Genomic DNA, 19,588 nt, shown 5'->3' on the forward strand with positions numbered 1-19,588 from the left:
ATTAGGAGAAACCTGCAAGGCCCCCTGAGTCTACCCCAGTATTGGCGGCTGCTCTGAACTCAAGTGCACAGTCTAAAACACCCTGCTCACCTACATCTAGGCAGACAGCCAAATCAATGGTCCTGAGTCAGAATAGTGAACCCAACATGCCCCTAGGACGTCCTTGGAACCCTTGATTAGTTTTTCAGACATCTGCCCTCAGAGGCCTGTTCTGGAATGCGAACTTATGATACAACATGTGGTCCCTGGCAAAACAAGATAACATCTCCTGTTCCCAGAGAAAAACCGTGCCCTCCCATCTGTGCCAAACCCAGGGTAGTAGAATCCTACACAGCACCTTAGCCACCAGCATATTCTAAGATCTCCCTGATAACAAACCAGCATTGTGGCCCATCTGTAAGAGATTCCATGCCAATTTAAGGACTTGGAACTTCGGTCCAGATACAGCAGAACGAAACTGCCATGTTCCTCAGCTGCAATGGTCAATGGAGTTGAGCTTTGCAGGCATCCATGCGGTAGAGCTCTGCTACCCAAACTTTTCACATGGGGGACCCTGGAGCAAATAAGCCTGACTCCACCTGTCCAGTAGAAGGAAACCTTGCTGTTTGGAGCAGCTCATAAGCCTCAACGTGAAAACCTCTCCATGGCCTCCTGATGCCACCCCACCATTTGTCAGTCATCAAAGGCAAAAATTCAGATGTGAGCAAATATCTGGCATCCGCCCTTACTCAGGTCTGGATATCTCCAATAAGACGCTTCACATAGAAACTGCCTTCCGCTGGGCACTGAATTGAATCGTAGCTTGTGTTTACAATTCCATCCTCACCCAACTGGTCCCCAAGCCCTCTTGATAGGGAATTCTGGAGCCACAACACAGCATTCTGCCTTCTGTATAGAAATAAGTGCCAGGTGAGTCTGGTCAGAAATCCCATATGAGGATAAAACTGCTCGGACCTCGAGGGAGCCCCAATTTATAGGTTGCCTGGCCACTAGTGCTGTGTCTGACAGAGCCTGAGCCCTGACCTATTGTCAATCACCAGAGAGTGGGCCCCACAGCTAGCTTTTGGGATTGCCATGGCCCAAGTACGTCATCTCTATGCATCCTTGGTACTCAGGCACCTTTCCCCAGACCTTTGCTGGAATCTCTGCCACTGGGGGAACCTGAAGCACAAGAGAGAACTCCTCCTCCCTCATGGCAGGAATCTTGGCTGTTGGGATGGGTGTCCAACCCTCAAAGGGGGATCCAATTACAAAACCCATGAGACCATGCCCACTCCTATGGGACGCCCTGGGCACAAACAGGCATTGTGACCCTCAGGCTGAGCATGCTTTCAAACAATCCCTCTCAGTTGCACCACCATGATCCCTCAATGCAGGCCTTGTACTCTGCTAGGCTCAAATCCTCACCTTGTTGGAATGTCCCAGATGCCCAGAACCAGAGCCCTTCTCTGGAATCCCTCTTTTCAGCACCCCTTAGATGGAAAATGGCACACATCCCTTCCCTGAAAAAGCCACCAAACTATGGAGAGCCGCCAGGATCCATAGAGAAGAAAAGTCGACCATGGACCCATGAGACCACACCTGGAATCCAAGGCCATCCTGGACACACAATCCAGAGAGAAAACCCGTGCTACTGCCTTCCAGTCACCCTAATTAATGTTCCTGATGAGCTGCCTTCTAGGTCTACGCATTGGGCCTGTGATAACATGGCAACAAATTGGTTAACCTGATTTTGGGTTTCTGACTTCTCTCCCAAAACCATGACTCACATGTCCACCAGAATGGGATTTCTTGAGCCACGGCACAGAACTCTGGCTGCCATCCCCAAGGTCACTGTGCATATCAGAGTTGCCCAAACCTTCCAGATTAGGAGAAACCTGCAAGGTCCCTGATCCCACCCCAATACTACCAGCCACTCTGGACAAAATGCGTAGTCTGGAACATCCCCACCTTTGTGAACTGGCCATAATGGACAGAAACTCCATCCTCAGCCAAAGTCTGATCCTCGCCCTGACTTCAGAAGTACGAAATCTCGATTCAGGTCTGCATAGTGTGCCTGCCGTGTCCTCGCCCCAAAACCTAAGCCTAGCTTGTGTTCTCAGACTCCTGTCCTCACAATCCTGGCCACAAGCCCTCCAGTTTGGCAATTCTGGAGACACAGTGCAGCACTCTGCCTGCCCTCCAGAAGAAAAACGTTGCCCTATAGGGCTAACCAGAAACAACAAATGAGGAACAACCTGCATGCCACTCGACCGTACCTCAATTATACAATATAGCCTGTGCACTAAAGCCCTGTCTGACAGTCTGAGCCCAGACCTCCCGCCCGACACCCATACAGCTCTCTGTACACTGAGCCCATTGCATGCACAATGGCTTTAAGTCATCATCTCTACCCAACCTCGGTTTTGAGGCTTCAGAATCTAGGCGTTATCTCCACTGACTGCCCAGGAGTGAACGTGACACAGAAATCAGAACTCCTCCTTCCCCATGGCCAGAAACCTTGTGGTTGGCATGTTGTCCAACGTACACTGTAGGAGAAAGCAGCGCGAACCATGAGGTACTGCCTATCCCTTAGGGCCTCAATTTGTACAAACACACATTGTGACCCTCAGAGTGAGCCCTATCCTCAAGTAAAGCCTCTCAGTGAGTGGAACAAGAGCCCGCATATGGAGCTTGCCAAGCCCCTGTTCCCGCAATCTTAACCAGATTTTGAGATGTCTAGTCTCCCTTACTCAGGGCTCTGCTCTGGAATCCCTCTTTTGTGGAAACCTGAGGTTAAAAAAATACAGAAAGGATTCCTCTCATCTACAGAATGACCCCAACCACTTGGGATCAGGCCAGCTCCCCAGAGAGAAAGACTTGTCAATGGCCCTTGAGGCCACCTCGACATTCCATGGCCACCCTTGACACAAAATCCAGAGGCAAAAGCCTGAGCAAGCACCTCACACTCGCCCTTTGTTCGTAGCCCGAAAAATTCCCTTCACGGTCTGTAGATCGGGCCTTTCATATGTCCCCAAACCTAAGCAGAATTTGTGTTTTCAGACTTCTGTCCCCACAGTCCTGGCCCACACAACCTCCAAGCTTGGGCCCTTGGAGCCACACCTCAGGACTGTGCCTGCCCTCTCCAGGGGAATTCTGCCCATTCCATTGGCCACAGCCCTACAGATTAGGAGAAACCTCCAAACATCCCAAGGCCATTCCAATAGTGTCGGCCGCCCAGGAAAAACAGGGATGATCTGTCACAAGCTAAGCAAGTACCTACACTCAGACCCAGAGAGATATATCCCCATAGAAGAAGATTGAACCGGACAGGCACCTAGGCCCTAATTGGGTCCATTGCTTTTGTTTCCAGGCATCTGTCCTCAGAGGCCTGGTTTCCAATACCAGCATATGGGGGATTACTGAGGCACTCATCAGAAAAATCTCGTTCCACATAGGAAACTTACTCTTTGGAGCTCTGTCAAAACCTCCGGTTAGGAGAATATTTCAGGGCCCTGGATCAAGTGCAACATTCCAAGGTCTCCATGGACACAAATGCACATTATTACCCATCCTCAGGAGAGTCCATTTCAACTCACCACCCTCGGTTGCTCCCCCAGAACCAGCAGATCGAACTTGACTTGTCGTTAGGAGACAACTGGAATGGGAGGTGGGCTGCCCAGGCATGCATCCTTAGAACCCTGCTCTGGAGAAGTTCCTTATGGGATGTCCTGGAGCCATCCAACAGGTCTTGACTGTCCCACAGAAGGAATCGTTTTGGTTTGGAGCATCTCACAACTCCCATTGTGGGAAAATTTCCATGGCCTCATGAGACCCTCCCCTTCATGAAGGGGCCGTCATGGACAGAAACTCCAACCTGAGCCGACATCTGACCCTAGCTCTGTCTTCAGGTGCACGAGATCTCGAATCATCTCTGCAGAGGGTACCTGCCGTGCCCACACCCCGAAACCAAAGTCTCGCTTGTGTTCTCAGAATTTCATCCTCACACTCCTGGCCCACAAGGCGTCCAGTTTGGGAATTCCGGAGCCACAATGCAGCACTTTGCCTGCCCTCCAAAAAAAAAAAAAAAAAAAAAAAAAAAGTTGCCCTTTGGGACTACCTGGTAACCACAAATGAGATTCAACTTGCACAAAACTCGACTGCACCCCAATGATACAGTCTAGCCTGGACACTAATTCCCTGTCTGCCACAGCCTGAGCCTGCAACTCCCGACCCACGCTCAACAGCTGGCAAAACACGGAGCACATGGGAAACGCCATGGCCTTAGGTCTTAATCTCTTCCCAACCTCGGTTTTCAGGCTTCAGAACCTTGATATAACTCCAATCACTGTCCAGGGGTGAACGTGTTGCAGAAATCAGAACTCTTCCTTCCCCATGGCCAGAAACCTTGTTATTGGCATGCTGTACAACGTTCAGTGTAGGAGGAACCAGCATGGTACATTAGGCCCCGCTCAGGCTTGAGGGGCTCGTTGGGCACAAATACGCATTGTGAACCTCAGCATGAGCCCTATCCTCAAGGAAGGCCTCTCAGTGTCTGGACCAAGAGCCCGCATATGGGGCTTGCCCTGCCCCTAGTTCCCCAAGGTTAACCAGAGGTCGGGTTGTCCAGTCGCTCCTCCCCAGGACTCTGCTCTGGAATCTCTCTTTTAGTGGTATACCTCAGGTAAAAAACCAAAAGGCCTCCTCGCTTCCCACAGAATGACTTAAAACTCTTGGGATCATGCCAAATCCCCAGAGAGGGAGAATCATCCATGGCCCATGAGGCCACCCTGACATTCTACGGCCATTGGTGACACAAAATCCAGGGACAAAAGGCTGAGCAAGCGCCTCACACTCGCCCTTTCTTCATATCCCGAAGCATTCTCCTCACAGTCTATAGATCAGGTCTGCCATACCTACGTCTCCAAACCTAAGCGGAGTTGGTGTTTTCAGACTTCTGTCCCGACAGCCCTGGCACACACACCCTCCACGCTGGGTCCCTGGAGTCGCACCTGAGGACTTTGCCTTCCATCTCCAAGGGAATTCTTCCCATTCCATTGGCCACAACCTTGCAAATTAGGAGAAACCTCCAAAGTCCCCAAGACCACCCCAATAGTGTAGGCCGCCCGGGACAAACAGGGGTGATCAGACACCAGGTGAGAAGCTACCTCCACTCAGACCCATCGACAGATGCTCCCAGAGAAGAAGTTTGAGCCGGACAGGCCCCTAGGCCCTAAACTGATCCATTGCTTTGGTTCCAGGCATCTCTCCTCAGAGGCCTGGTTTCCAATACCAGCATACGGTGGTTTCCTGAGGCACCAATAAGAACAAATTTCGTCTCCCCTGGAAAACTTGCTCGTTGGTCCTGTGTCAAACCTCTGGTTAGGAGAATCCTTCAGGGCCCTGTTGCCACTGCCCCATTCCAAGGTCTCCCTGGACACAAACCCACATTATGACCCATCCTCATGAAAGTCCATTTCAACTCAGCCACCTCGGTTGCTACCCCAGAACCAGCAGATCAAACGTGTCTTGTTGCTAGGAGACAATTGGAATGTGAGGCCGGCTGCCCAGGCATCCATCCTTAAAACCCTGCTCTGGAGAACGTCCTTATGGGATGTCCTGGAGCCATCCAACGGGTCTTAATTGTTCCTCAGAAGGAATACTTGTGGTTTGGAGCATCTCACAACTCCCATCGTGGGAAATCCTCCATGGTCCTAATGCACCCCCCCTTCATGTGGGGCCAACATGGACAGAAACTCCAACCTGAGCCAACGTCTGATCCTCGCCCTGACTTCAGATGCAGGAGATCTCGATTCAGCTCTGCAGAGTGTGCCTGTCATGCCCTCGCCCCGAAACCTAAGCCTACCTTGTGTTCTCAGACTTCCGTCTTCTCTCTCCTGGCCCACAAGCCCTCCAGTTTGGGAATTCTGGAGCCACAATGCAGCACTCTGCCTGCCCCCCAGAAGAAAAACTTTGCCCCTTGGGGCTACCCAGAAACCCACAGAAGGAAACCTTGAGAATTGGAGCAGCTCACAACTCCCAGCATGGGAAAACTTCCTGGACTCATGAAGTCACCACCCCCTTCAGGAAGGGGCCATCATGGACAAAGTCTCACCTGAGGCAACATCTCATACTCGCTCTGACCTCAGATACAGGAGATCTCGAATCAGCCTCTGCACAGTAGGCCTGCCCTGCCCTCGGCCCCAAACCTCACGCTAGCTTGTGTTTTCAGACTTCCTTCCTCACACTCCTGGCAAACAAGCCCTCCAGACTGGGAATTCTGGAACCACAACACAGTCCTCTGCCTGCCCACCAGAAGAAAAACATTGCCCTATGGGGCTCTCTGGAAACCCCAAATGAGGATCGACCTGCACATGCCTCTACCACACCAGAATTGGATAGGCTGCTCTGGGCACTAATGCTCTGTATGACACAGCCTGAGGCCAGACGTCCTGACAGACAAGGAGACAGCTGGCCTCACACTCAGCACATCAGACACGCCATGGCCTTAGGCCGTCATCTCTTCCCAACCTGGGTTTTCAGACATCTGAACCTAGACATTATATCAAATCCCCGCACAGGTGGGTACCTGAAGCACAAATAAGAACTCCTCCTTCCCCATGGCTGGAAAGCTTGCTGTTGGCATGGAGTCACACCTACAGGTTAGGAGAAACCTTCATAGCCCCTGAGGCCATGACCAAACTTGAGTGCTGACTTGGGCACAAACTCGTATTGTGACCCTCAGCGTGATCCTCATGTCGAAGTAAGGCCTCTTAGGGCCTGGACCAAGAGCTTTGGTTTCCAGGTGTCTCTCCTCAGAGGAATGGTTTCGAAGACCAGCATCTGGGGCTTTTCTGAGGCACCAAAGAGAACCTCTCTCGTATCCATATGGGGAGCTTTCTTATTGGAGTGGTATCTAACCCTTCGGGTAGGCGAATTCTGCAGGGCCCCTGAGCCACCAGCACATTCCAAGGTCTCCATGGACACAAACCCACATTATGACCGATCCTCAGGAGAGTCCATTTCAACTTAACCCCCTGGGTAGCTCGCCCCAGAACCAGCAGTTCAAACATGTCTTGTCGCAAATAGCCAATGGGAATGGTAGGTATGCTGTACAGGCATGCATTCTTTGAACCCTGCTCTCCAGTCCTTCCATATGGGACGTCCTGGAGCCATCCAACAGGACTCGACTGTCCCACAGAAGGAAACCTTGTGGTTTGGAGCAACTCACAAACTCAGCGTGGAAAAACCTCCTTAGCCTCATTTGACCCCCGCTTCATGAAGGGGCCATCATGGACACAAACTCCAGCCTCAGCCAACGTATGATCCTCACCCTGACTTCAGATGCAGGAGATCCCAATTAAGCCTCTGCAGTGTGTGCCTGCCGTGCCCTGGGCCCCAAACCTCACCCTAGCTTGTGTTTTCAGACTTCCATCCTCACACTCCTGGCCCACAAGCCCTCCTGATTGGGAATAATGGGGCCAAAACGAAGTAATCTGACTGACTACCGGAAGAAATACATTTTCTGTGGCATTGCCCAGAAACTTAAAAGGAGGAGCAAACTTTTCGGCTCTCGGCAACACCCCAATTGCATAGGCTACCCTAAGAACTAATGGTCTGTCTTACATAGCCTGAGCCCAGACCTTCAGACAGAAACCGAGACAGTTGGCTGCACACCCAGCATCTTGGACCCACCATGGTCTTAGGGCATTCATCCCTTCCCATTGACCTGCATGTCTTTCTGGAGGAATGTTCTGTGTCAGACTGTGCATTTTTCCAGAGCGGCCTATGAAATTGGGGTAGGCTTAGGGGCCTTGCAGATTTCTGCTAATCTCGAGAGCTTGGGAAACAGACGGGCAGAGTTTCCTCGGATGAGCAGGCCCAGTGATGGGATGTGGTTCTGGAGACCCCATCCTGGAGTGCATGTGGGTCAGGACTTTGGGATCAAAGTCTTCAGACACAAACTCGGGTAAGAGTTAGGTGGGAGGTGATGGCAGGCCCGATCTGCAGACCCTGAGGGCAGCTGCTCGGGATTTCAAATTCGGACAGCTGGGAGGCAGGAGCACAGGCTTTTCTGTCTGGATATTGTGTCTAGGATGGCCATGGAATGGAGGGGTGGCCTCATGGATCCACGGGAGATTCTACCCTTATTAGGGATTCTGCCCGGCACCCCAGAGTTTGGTGTCTTTCTTGGGGAAGGGAAGAATGTGGTTTTCCATCTCAGGGGTCCTGTCTAAACAGGCATTCCAGAGATTGGTTCTGGGTCCGGACACCTGGATAACCCCAACAAGGCTTAGGATTTGGGCCTAGGTGCTTGACAGGCCCACTCTGTGGGCTCCTGGCCCAACTCACGAGGGGGCTTGTTGTAAAGGGTCTTAGCATGAGGGTCATAATACCTGTTTGTGCCCAACTGCCCATCCTGATTCGGCGTGGTCTCATGGGCCTTGCACCTGGCTCCCACTCTGAGGGTTGGACTGTCATCTCAACATTCAGTTTTCCTGCCATGGGGAAGGATTAGTACTCATTTCTGCTTCAGGGTCCACTATGGACAGGCATTTGAGCTAAGTTCTGGGTCAGAGACCTGATTAACCAGGTTGCTTTAAGATGACCGCCTCGGGCCAAGGCAGGACCCACTTGCCAGATATGGGGCCTGCTGTCTGAGTGGCTGACCAGAGGTCAGGGCTCGAGCTGTGTCAGACAGAGCATTCGGGCAGAGGGCGCCCTATGATATTGGGGGGTTGTTGAGAGTTGTGCAACTGAATCCTCATGTGGGGTTTCTGCGCAGACCCATAGGGCACTTCTTTCTGATGGGTAGGCAGTAGGCTGAGTTGTGGCTCCAGTTTTCCCAATATGGAGAGCTTGCTGGTGAGGACTGTGAAGACAGAAGCCTGAAAACACAAGATATGGTTAAGCTCAGTGCCGAGCACATGGCCGTTCCAATTTACAGTGGTGGTTTCAAGATCTCCAGCACCTGAGTATGGTCAAGGGTCAGATGCCTGCTCACGTTGGAGTTTGTATCCATGATTGCCAATGAATGGTGGGGTTTTCTCAAGAAGCCTTGGTTGTTTTCCCAAGCTGGAGCTTGTGAGCTGCTCCAAACAGCAAGGTGTCCTACTGCAGGACAGGGGAAGTCTGCTTAGAGGGCTCCAGTTTCCCCCATATGGAAGATTCGATAGGGCAGGTCTCTGAATGGAGGCCTGGGAAGCCCACCTCTCGTTTCCATTACAGCCGAGAAACAGGGCAGGCTTGACCTGCTGTCTCTGGTTCCAAGTTCCAAGTGATCTGAGTTGACGGAAGTTCTCAGTTTAATGGGTCGCAATGCTGCTTCGTGTCCAGGGAGACCTTAGAATGTGGCAGAGGCCCTGGGGCCATGCTGGATTCTCCTATCTTAAGGGTTAGACCCAGTTCTCATGAGAAAGGTTTCCTTCTCGGCACAAGAGGGGTTCTCTTGTATGGCTCACGGACCACAGGTTGGACCATATATTGGTTTTCCATAACAGGCCTCTGGGGACAGAGGCCTGAAAATCTAAGCTAGGGTTCTGAGGAGGTCCTAGGGGCATGGCACATTTAATCTTTGGATTCAGCACCATTGACCTGCGTGTCTTCCTGGAGGTAGGTGCTGAGGCAGTGTCAGACAGTGCATTTTTTTCGAGAGTGGCCTATGAAATTGGGGTGAGCTCAGGGACCTTGAAGGTTTATCCAAATGTGGAGGGTTTGGGCAACTGAGATGGGCAGGGTTTCCTCCAGAGAATAGGCCCAGTGATGTGCTGTGGTTCTGGAGGCCCAATCCTGGAGGGCATGTGGTTCAGGGATCTGGGACCAAAATCTTCAGACACAAAATCGGGTACGAGTTAGGGGCGAGGTGATGGCAGGCCCGATCTGCAGACCCTGAGGGCTGCTCCTCTGATTTGAAATTCGGTCAGCTGGGCAGCAGGAACACAGGCTTTTCCATCTGCATTGTGTCTAGGATGGCCACGGAATGGATGGGTGTCCTCATGTGCCCATGGGAGTTTCTTCCTATCTGGGGTTTCTGCCCAGCACCCAAGAGTTTGGTGTCTTACTAGGGAAGGAGAGACCACGTTTTACCGTGTCACGGTTCCTGTCAAAGCATGGATTCCAGAGATGGGTTCTGGGTCCTGGTGCCTGGATAACCCCACCAAGGCTTAGGATTTGGACCTAGGGGCCTGCCAGGCCTGCTCTGTGGGGTCCTCGTCCAGCTCCCACGGGGTCTTGTTGGAAATGGGTCTCAGGGTGAGGGTCACAATGAATGTGCCCAGCTCCCCATCCTGAGTGGGCGCTGTTTCTTCTTCCATGAACTTGGATCCCAATCTGTGGGTTGGACAACCATCTCAACATTTACTTTTCCTGCCATGGGGAAGGAGGAGAACCCTTTTGTGCTTCAGGGTCCCACATGGGCAGGAATTTGAGCTATTTTGTGGAACAGGTACCTGAATACCCAGGTTGGTTCGAGATGAAAGACTCAGGTCAAGGCAGCTCACACCTGTAGGATATGGGGCCCACTATCTGTGTGGCTGCCAGGTGTTCGGGGCTCAGTCTGTGTCAGACAGAGCATTAGTGCACAGGGTGGCCTACCATATTGGGGTGCCATAGAGGGCCATGCAGGTGGATCCTCATGCGGATTTTCTGCCCAGATCCATAGGGCACGACTTCTTTCTTGTGGGCAGGCAGAAGGCTGCATTGTGGCTCCCAAATTCCCAATATGGAGGGCTTACATGTGAGGAGTGTGAGGACAGAAGTCTGAATAGACAAGCTACACTTAGGGTTAGTGCTGAGCATATTGCTGTTCCAATGTGCAGCGGCTTTTTCGAGATCTCCAGCACCTGAGTATGGGGGAGGTCAGATGTCTGCTCACGCTTGAGTTTGTATCTATGATGGCCAACAAACGAGATATCCAGCACCTGAATAAGGGCAGATGAATGATCTTTGCTCACACTGTAGGTTGTGTCTATGATGACCGAAAAATGGAGAGGTGGCGTCAAGAGGCCATGAAGGATTCCCCACGCTGATGCTTGTGAGATGCTCCAAACAGCAAGGTTGTTTTTTCTACTGACAGGTGGAGTCTGGTTTGTTTGCTCCAGAGTCCCCCACGTGGAAAGTATGGATAGCAGAGCTCTTCCGCATGGATGCCTGGAAAGCATACCCCGAATGACCATTGCAGCTGAGGAACACGGCAGGTTCTTTCTGGTGGCTCTGTGGCGAAGTACCAAGGCCTTGAGTTGACATTGAATCTCTTGCAGATGGGTCACAATGCTGGTTTGTTACCAGGGAGATCTTAGAATGTGCTGGTAGCTAAGGTACCATGTAGGATTCTCCTACCCTTAGGGTTTAACAAAGGTTGAAGTGCTGTGCCCCTTCTGGGGACAGGAGATGTAGTGTTGTGTGGCTCAGGGACCACATGTTGTATCATAAGTTCATATTCTAGAACAGGCCTCTGAGGACAGATGCCTGAAAACCTAATCTAGGATTCCAATGAAGTCCTAAGGGCATGTCAGGTTAAATCTTGAGACTCAGGATAGGTGACTTGGGTGTCTGCCTAGATGTAGGTGATCAGAGTGTTTCAGACTGTGCATTTTTGTCCAGAGCGGCCTCCAATATTGTGGTGTGCTATGGGGATTTACAGGTTTCTCCTAATCTGGGGGGTTGGGAAACTGTGACATGTACAGTTTCCTAGGGGATGGCACGCACAGTGCTGTAGTGTTATTCCAAGACCCCACCCTAGAGGGCATGTGAGCCATGGTAATGGAGAGAAGTCTACAAACACAAACTCAGGTTAGGGATAATGGCGAGGTGATTGCAATCCCAATGCGTAGACCTGGAGGCCAGTTCATCAGGAACTGTAATTAGGGCGACACGAAGGCTGTAGCACAGGCTTTTATATCTGGATTCTGTATCCAGGAAGGCCTCGGAATGCAGGTGTGGTCCCATGAATCCATCAGAGATTTTACTCTCTAAGGATCCTGGCATCTCCCAATAATTTGGTGGGTTTTTCGGGGAAGGGAAGAGTGCTGTTTTCCATCTTAGGGGTGCCCCAAAACAGGGATTCCAGAGATGGGCTCTGGGTCTGAATGCTTGGAATATACCACCAAGGGTTAGGATATGGGCCTAGGGGAGTCCCTGGCCTTCTAAGCGGGATCCTGGTGGCGCAACTGAGAGGGCTTATTTGAAAGCATGCTCAGGCTGAGGGTCACAATGACTGTTTGGGCCCTAGGCAGCCCTCATGTGTGGTTGTGGTCTCATTGGCCATGCAACTGGCTCCAACTCTGTGAGTTGGACACACACCCCAACAGTTAGGTTCCTGCCATGGAAAAGGTAGAGTTCTCTGTTGTGCTTCAGGTTCCCCCATTGGCAGGGATTCCAGCAAAAGTTTGAAGACAGATACCTGAATACCAAGGATGAGAAGAGATGATGGAGTAAGGCCATGTTCACTCCCACATGCTAGATACGGGTCCCGCTCTCTGGGTTGCTGACACTAGGTCAGGGCTCAGGCTCTGACAGACACTGTATGAGAGGCCAGGACAGCCTATAAATCGGGGTACCCTTGAGGGACTCGCAGATTGATTGTCATGTGGGTTTTCTGGGCAGACATTACAGGCACTACTTCTTTCTATGGGGAAGGCAGAATACCGTGTTGTGACCCTGCAATTCCATATCCAGAGGGCTTGGGGACCAATTGGGTGAGAATGGAATTGTAAATACAAGCTATGGTTAAATTCAGTGCCAAGTGAAAGGCTGTGCCCATCTTCAGTGGATTCTGTGAGATATCCAGCACCTGAGAAAGGGGAGATGTCAGATGTTTGCTCACACTTGAGTCTGTGTCTATGATGACTGACAAATGGAGAGGTGGCTTCAAAATGCCATGGAGGATTACCAACGTTGGGGTTTTTGAGATGCTCCAAACAGCAAGGTTTCCTTCTACTGGACAGGTGGAGTCTGGTTTGTTTGCTCCAGGGTCCCCCATGTGATAATTTAGGTAGTAGAATTCACCTGGATGGATGCCTGGAAAGCACACCTCCATGGTCCATTTCAGCTGAGTAACATGGCCGGTTCGATCTGGTGGTTCTGGGGATAAGTTCCAAGTAGTCTGAGTTGACATTTAGGTTCATGCTGTTGGATCACAATGCTGGTTGGTATTCATGGAGAAATTAGAATGTTGATTGGTCAGAGGGCCATGCAGGATTCTCCTACACTGTATCTGGGACACAGAAACCAAGAGCAATGTATCCTACTGGGGATAGGAGGGGTTCTTTAGTGTGGCTCAGGGACCACATATTGGAATATAAGTTGGTACTGGGGAACAGTCCCCTGTGGACAGGCATCTGAAAACCTAAGCTTTGTATCGATGAAGTCCGAGAGGAATGTCAGGTTCAATCTTCTGACTCAGGGCCTTTGACCTTAATGTCTGTTTGGAGGCAGGTGCTCATTGTGCGTCAGAATGCGCATTTGGTTCCAGAACGTTCTTCAAAATGGAGGTGGGCTCAGGGGCTTTGTATTTTGCTCCTAATATTCAGGGCTTGGACAACAGTAAAGGGTAGAGTTTCCTTCGGGAGGATAGGCACAGTCGTCCGGTGTGGCTCGAGTCCCCTTCCTGAGGGCAAGTGAATCAGGGCTTTGGGGACAGAAATCTGCAAACACGAACTAGGGTTAGGGTGAGGGCCGAGGTAATCACAGGCCCGATCTGCAGTCCCTGAGTGCAGCTCATATTGTACTGAAATTAAGGTGTCATGGAGGCAGTAGCACAGGCTTTTCTGTCTGGATTGTGTGTTCAGGACGGTCGCAAAATGTAGGGGTGGATTATGGGCCATGGGTGATTCTTCATCTCAGGGGATTCTTCTCGGATCCCAAGAGTTTAGTTTCACTGGGGGAAAGGAAGACTGTTGTTTTCGGTTTCAGGGGACCCCCAAAGGAGGGATACCAGAGAGGGGTTCTGGATGGGAGCTTGGAAATAATGAAGGACAGTGAGGATTTGGCCCTAGGAACCTGGGTGGCCTGATCTGCGGGCTCCTGGCCCAGATACTGAGGGGGTTTGTTTGAAAGCAGGCTCATGCTGAAGGTCACAAAGCTTGTTTGTGCCCAGGGCGGCTCACATGTGTAACCGTGGTCTTATGGCCCATGCAGCTGGTTCCACTCTGAGGGCTGGACTCCAATCTCATCAGCCAGGTTTCCTATCATCAGGAAGGAGGAGTACACCTGGGCTTCAGGAACCCCATAGGCAGGGAAATGAGCTATGGTCTGGGGAGAGATGCCTGAATATCCAGGTTGAGTAGATGTGATGGCTTCGTTCCATGGCAGGTCCCTCCTGCAGAATATGGGGTCCACAGTCTAAGTGGCTGTCTGGAAGTTGTGGCCCAGGCTGTGTCAGACAGAGCCTCAGTGCCCATGGTGGCCTATGATATTAGGGTGCCGTCAAGGGCCATGCAGGTGGATCCTCATGTGGTTTTTCTGTGCAGACTCACCAGACACTTCTTCTTCTGTGGGGCAGGTATAATGCTGTGTTGTGGCTCAAGAATTCCCTATCAAGAGGGCATGTGCAAAAGGAGGGTGATGATGGAATTGTAAACACAAGCTATGGTTCAATTCAGTGACAAGCGGAAGGCAATTCCAGTGTGCAGCGGCTGATTTGAGATATCCAGCACCTGAGTAAGGGTGGATGTTTGCTCACACTGGAGTCTGTGTCTATGATTACTGCCAATTAGAGGGGGGGCGTCAGGAGGCCCTGGAGGATTTACCACCCTGGGGCTTGTGAGAGGTTCCAAACAGCAAAATTTCCTTCTATTGGACAAGGGGAGTCTGGTTTGTTTGCTCCAGCATCCCCCATATGGAAACTTTGAGGAGCCGAGCTCTCTGTCTTGGATGCCTGGAAAGCACAACTCCATTGACCATTGTAGCTGAGGAACATGACAGGGTCGATATGGTGCCTCTGGGGCAAAGTTCCAAGCGGCCTGAGTTGACATGGAGTTTCATGCTGTTGGATCACAATGCTGGTTGGTATCCAGGAGATGTTAGAATGTTGGGGTGGTCAGGGGCCATGCAGGTTTCTCTTACACTGAGTCTTGGCTACCAAGAACAAGGAATGCTTCTGTGGACAGGAGTGGTTCCGTAGTGTGGCGCAGGGACCATATGTTGGAATATAAGTTGGTTTTGGAGAAAAGGCCTTGGGGACAGGTACCTGAAAATCTCAACTAGGGTATTGATGAAGTCCTAGAGGCATGTCAGTTTCAATCTTCTGACCCAGGGTCTTTGACTTGGGTGTCTGCCTGGAGGCAGGTGCTCATTGTGTGTCAGAATGTGCATTAGGGCAAGGGTATTCTTCAAAATTGAGCTGGGTTCAGGGGCTTTGTACTATGCTCCTAATCTTCAGTGTTTGGGCAACCGTGAAGGGCAGAAGTTCCTTTGGGAACATAGAGACAGTCGCTGGTGTGGCTCCAGAAGCCTCCTCCTGGGGGCATGTGGGTCAGTGCTTTGGGTACTGAAATCTGCAGAAGCAAACAAAGGTTAGGGTAAAAGCCATGGCAATTACAGGCCCGATCTGCAGGGCCTGTGGGCAGCTCACAGAGTACTGAAATTAAGATTTCATGTGGCGGTAGGGCAGGCTTTTCTGTCTGGATTGTGTGTCTATGACAGTCGCAAATTGTAGGGTAGTCTTCATGGTGCCATGGGAGATTCTTCGTCTCTGGGGATTTTGCCCAGATCCCGATAGTTTCTGTCTCTGGGAGAAGGGAAGACTGCTACTTTCCTTCTCAGGAGACCCCCAAAAGAGGGATTTGAGAGACAGGTTCTGGGTGTGGATGACTGGAAAACATGAATGCAGGTGAGGATATGGCCCTAGGGACATGGCAGTCCCGTTCTGTGGGCTCCTGGTCCAGCTACCAAGGAGGGTTGTTTGAAAGCAGGATCATGATGAGGGTCACAATGCCTCTTTGTGCCCAGGGAGGCTCCCATGAATGACCGTAGTCTCATGGGCCATTCAGCTGGTTCCCATTCTGAGGGCTGGACACCCATCTCAACAGCCAGGTTTCCTGCCATTGGGAAGGAGGAATACTCCTGTGCTTCAGGTTCCCCCATAGGAAGTGATTTGAGCTACGGTCTGGGGATAGATGCCTGAATACCCAGGTTGAGTATATGTGATGGCTTTGAGAAATGGTAGGTCCCACCTCCTGGATATGGGGCCCACTGCATGCATGGCTGACTGGAAGTCGTGGCTCAGGCTGTGTCAGACAGAGCCTGAGTGTCCATGGCGGCCGAAGACATTAGGGTGCTGTCAGGGACCATGCTGGTGGATCCTCAGGTAGGGTGTCTGGGCAGACTCACCGGGCACTTCTTCTTTCTGTTGGACAGGCAAATTTTGTGTCGTGGCTCTGGAAATCCATATCAAGAGGGTTTGGTGACCAGGAGGGTGTGGATGGAATTGTAAACACAAGCTATGGTCATTCATTGCCAAGCAAAAGGCAGTTCCAGGGTGCAGTGGCTTATTCGAAATATACTGTTCCTGAGTAAGGGCGGATGTCAGATGTGTGCTCACCCTGGAGTTTGTGTCTCTATGACTGTCATATGGAGGGGTGGCATCAAGAGGCCATAGAGGACTTCCCAAACTGGGGCTTGTGAGATGCTCCAAACAGCATGGTTTCCTTGTACTGGACAGGGGGACTGTGGTTTGTTTGCTCCAGGGTTTCCCATATGGAAAGTTAGGGAAGAAGAACTCTCCCGTATGGATGCCTGGAAAGCACAACTCCATTGATCATTGCAGCTGAGGAACATGGCAGGTTCAATATGGTGGCTCTGGAGCGAAGTTCAAAGTGGCCTGAATTGACATGGATTTTCATGCTGTTGGATCACAATGCTGGTTGCTATCCATGGAGACGTTAGAATGTTGGTGTAGTCAGGAGTCCATGCAGGATTCTCCTACACTGTGTCTTGGACACAGCTACCAAGAGTAAGGTATACTTCTGGGTACAGGTTTGGTTCTATTGTGTGGCTCAGTGACCACTTGTTGGAATATAAGTTGGTATTGTTGAACAGGCTTCTGGGGACAGGCGCCTGAAAACATAAACTAGGGTATCGATGATGTCCTAGAGGCATGTCAGGTTTAATCTTCTGATTCACGGCCTTTGACTTAGATGTCTGCCTGGAGGCAGGTGTTCATAGTGTCGGAGCATACATTTGGGTCCAGAGCTTTCTTTGAAATTGAGGTCGGCTCAAGGGTTTTGTACTTTGCTCCTAATCTTCACGGTTTGGGCAACAGTGAAGGACAGAGTATCCGTCGGGAGGGTAGGCTCACTCTTCGTTTTGGCACCAGATGCCCCATCCTGGAGGGCATTTCGGCCAGGGCTTTGGGGACAGCAATCTGCAAATGCGAACCTGGGTTAGGGTGAGGGCCGAGGTGATCACAGGCCTGATCTGCAGGCCGTGATTGCAGCTCATAGTGTACTGAAATTAAGATGTCATGGAGGCGGTAGCACAGGCTTTTTTTTCTGAATGTGTGTCCAGGATGGCCACAAAACATAGAGGAGTCTTCATGGGTCCATGGGAGATTCTTCATCTCAGGGGATTCTGCTCGGATTTCAAGAGTTTGGTTTCTCTGGGGAAGGGAAGACTGCTGTTTTCGGTCTCAGGAGACCCCCAAAAGAGGGATACCAGAGATGGGTTCTGGGTAGGAGCTTGGAAAGAATGAAAGACAATGAGTATTTGGCCCTAGAAACCTGGGAGGCCCGCTCTGGGGGCTCCTAGCCCAGCTACTGAGGGGTTTGTTTGAAAGAAGGCTCATTCTGAGGGTCACAACTCTTGTTGTGCCCAGGGCGGCTCCCATGAGTGACCGTGGTCTTATGGCCCATGCAGCTGGCTCCACTCTGAGGGATGGATACCCATCTCAACAGCCAGGTTTCCTCTCATTGGGAAGGAGGAGTACACCTGGGCTTCAGGTTCCCCCATATGCAGGGAAATGAGCTACGGTCTGGGGAAAGATGCCTGAATATCCAGGTTGAGTAGATATGACGGCTTCATTCCATGGCAGGTCCTTCCTGCAGGATACGGGGTCCACTGTCTAAGTGGCTGTCTGGAGATCGTGGCCCAGGCTGTGTCAGACAGATCCTCAGTTCCCATGATGGCCTATGATATAAGGATGCTGTCGAGGGCCATGCAGGTGGATCCTCATGTGGTTATTCTGTGCAGATTCACCAGACACTTCTTCTTCTGTGGGGCAGGCAGAATGCTGTGTTGTTGCTCAAGAATTCCCTATCAAGAGAGCATGTGCAAAAGGAGGTTGAGGATGGAATTGTAAACACAAGCTATGATTCAATTCAGTGACAAGCGGAAGGCAGTTCCAGTGTGCAGCGGCTTGTTGAGATATCCAGCACTGGAGATACCCACACTGGACTCTGTGTCTATGATGACCCCCAAATGGAGGGGTCGTGTAACGAGGCCATGGAGGATTTCCCATGCTGTGGCTTTTGAGATGCTCCAAACAGCAAGGTTTCCTTGTACTTGACAAGGGGATTCTGGTTTGTTTGTTCCAGTGTCCCCATATGGAAAGTTTGGGTAGCAGAGCTCTCTAAAATGGATGCCTGGAAAGCACACCTTCATTGACCATTGCAGCTGAGGAGCATGGCAGTTTCATTCTGGTGACTCTGGGCCGAAGTTCCAAGTGGCCTGAGTTGATATGGAGTTTCATGGTGCTGGATCATAATGATGGTTTCTATCCAGTGAGACATTAGATGTTGGGGTGGTCAGGGGCCATGCAGGATTCTCCTACACTGAGTCTTGGACAAAGCTACCAAGTGCAAGCTATCCTAGTGGGGACAGGAGGGGTTCTGTTGTGTGGCTCACGGACCACATGTTGGAATATAAGTTGGAATTGGAGAAAAGGCCTCTGGGGACAGACGCCTGAAGATCTAATCTATGGTATTGATGAAGTCCTAGGGGCATGTCAATTTCAATCTTCTGACTCAGGACCTTTGACATGGATGTCTGCCTGGAGCCAGGTACTCATGGTGCCAGAATGCACATTTCATTCCAGAGATTTCCTCGCAATTGTGGTTGGCTCAGGGACTTTTTACATTGCTCCCAATCTTCAGGATTTGGGCAACAGTGAGGGCCAGAGTTTCCTTCGGGAAGTTAGGCAGAGTCGTCTGGTGTGGCTCCAGAGTCCCCATCCTGGAGGGCATGTGGGCCAGGGCTTTGGTTACAGAAATCTGCAAACATGTACTAGGGTTAGGGTGAGGGCCGAGGTGATCACAGGCCCAATATACAGGCCCTGAGGGCAGTGCATAGTTTACTGAAATTATGTTGTCTTGGAGGTGGTTGTGCTGGCTTTTCTGTTGGGATTGTATTTCCAGGAGAGTCACAAATTGTAGTGTTGGGTCCGTTATCAAAGGAACGAGACTGAGACAAAGTTATGTAAAGCCTTATTCTATGCCAATCATTAGAAGTTAGACTCACCGGCCAGGGAAATGAGGCTGAGATAAAGTGAAAGTTATTTAAAGCTTTATTCTATGCCAAGCATTAGAAGTCAGACTGACCGGCCAGGGCCGCCTCTGAAGAGAGCGACGCCCCTTGGTCTTACAGGCCAGTTTTTATAGGGCACAATCGCACACAT

This window comes from Neovison vison, chromosome 7, assembly GCF_020171115.1.
Source record: "Neovison vison isolate M4711 chromosome 7, ASM_NN_V1, whole genome shotgun sequence".
Classification (NCBI taxonomy): Eukaryota; Metazoa; Chordata; class Mammalia; order Carnivora; family Mustelidae; genus Neogale; species Neogale vison.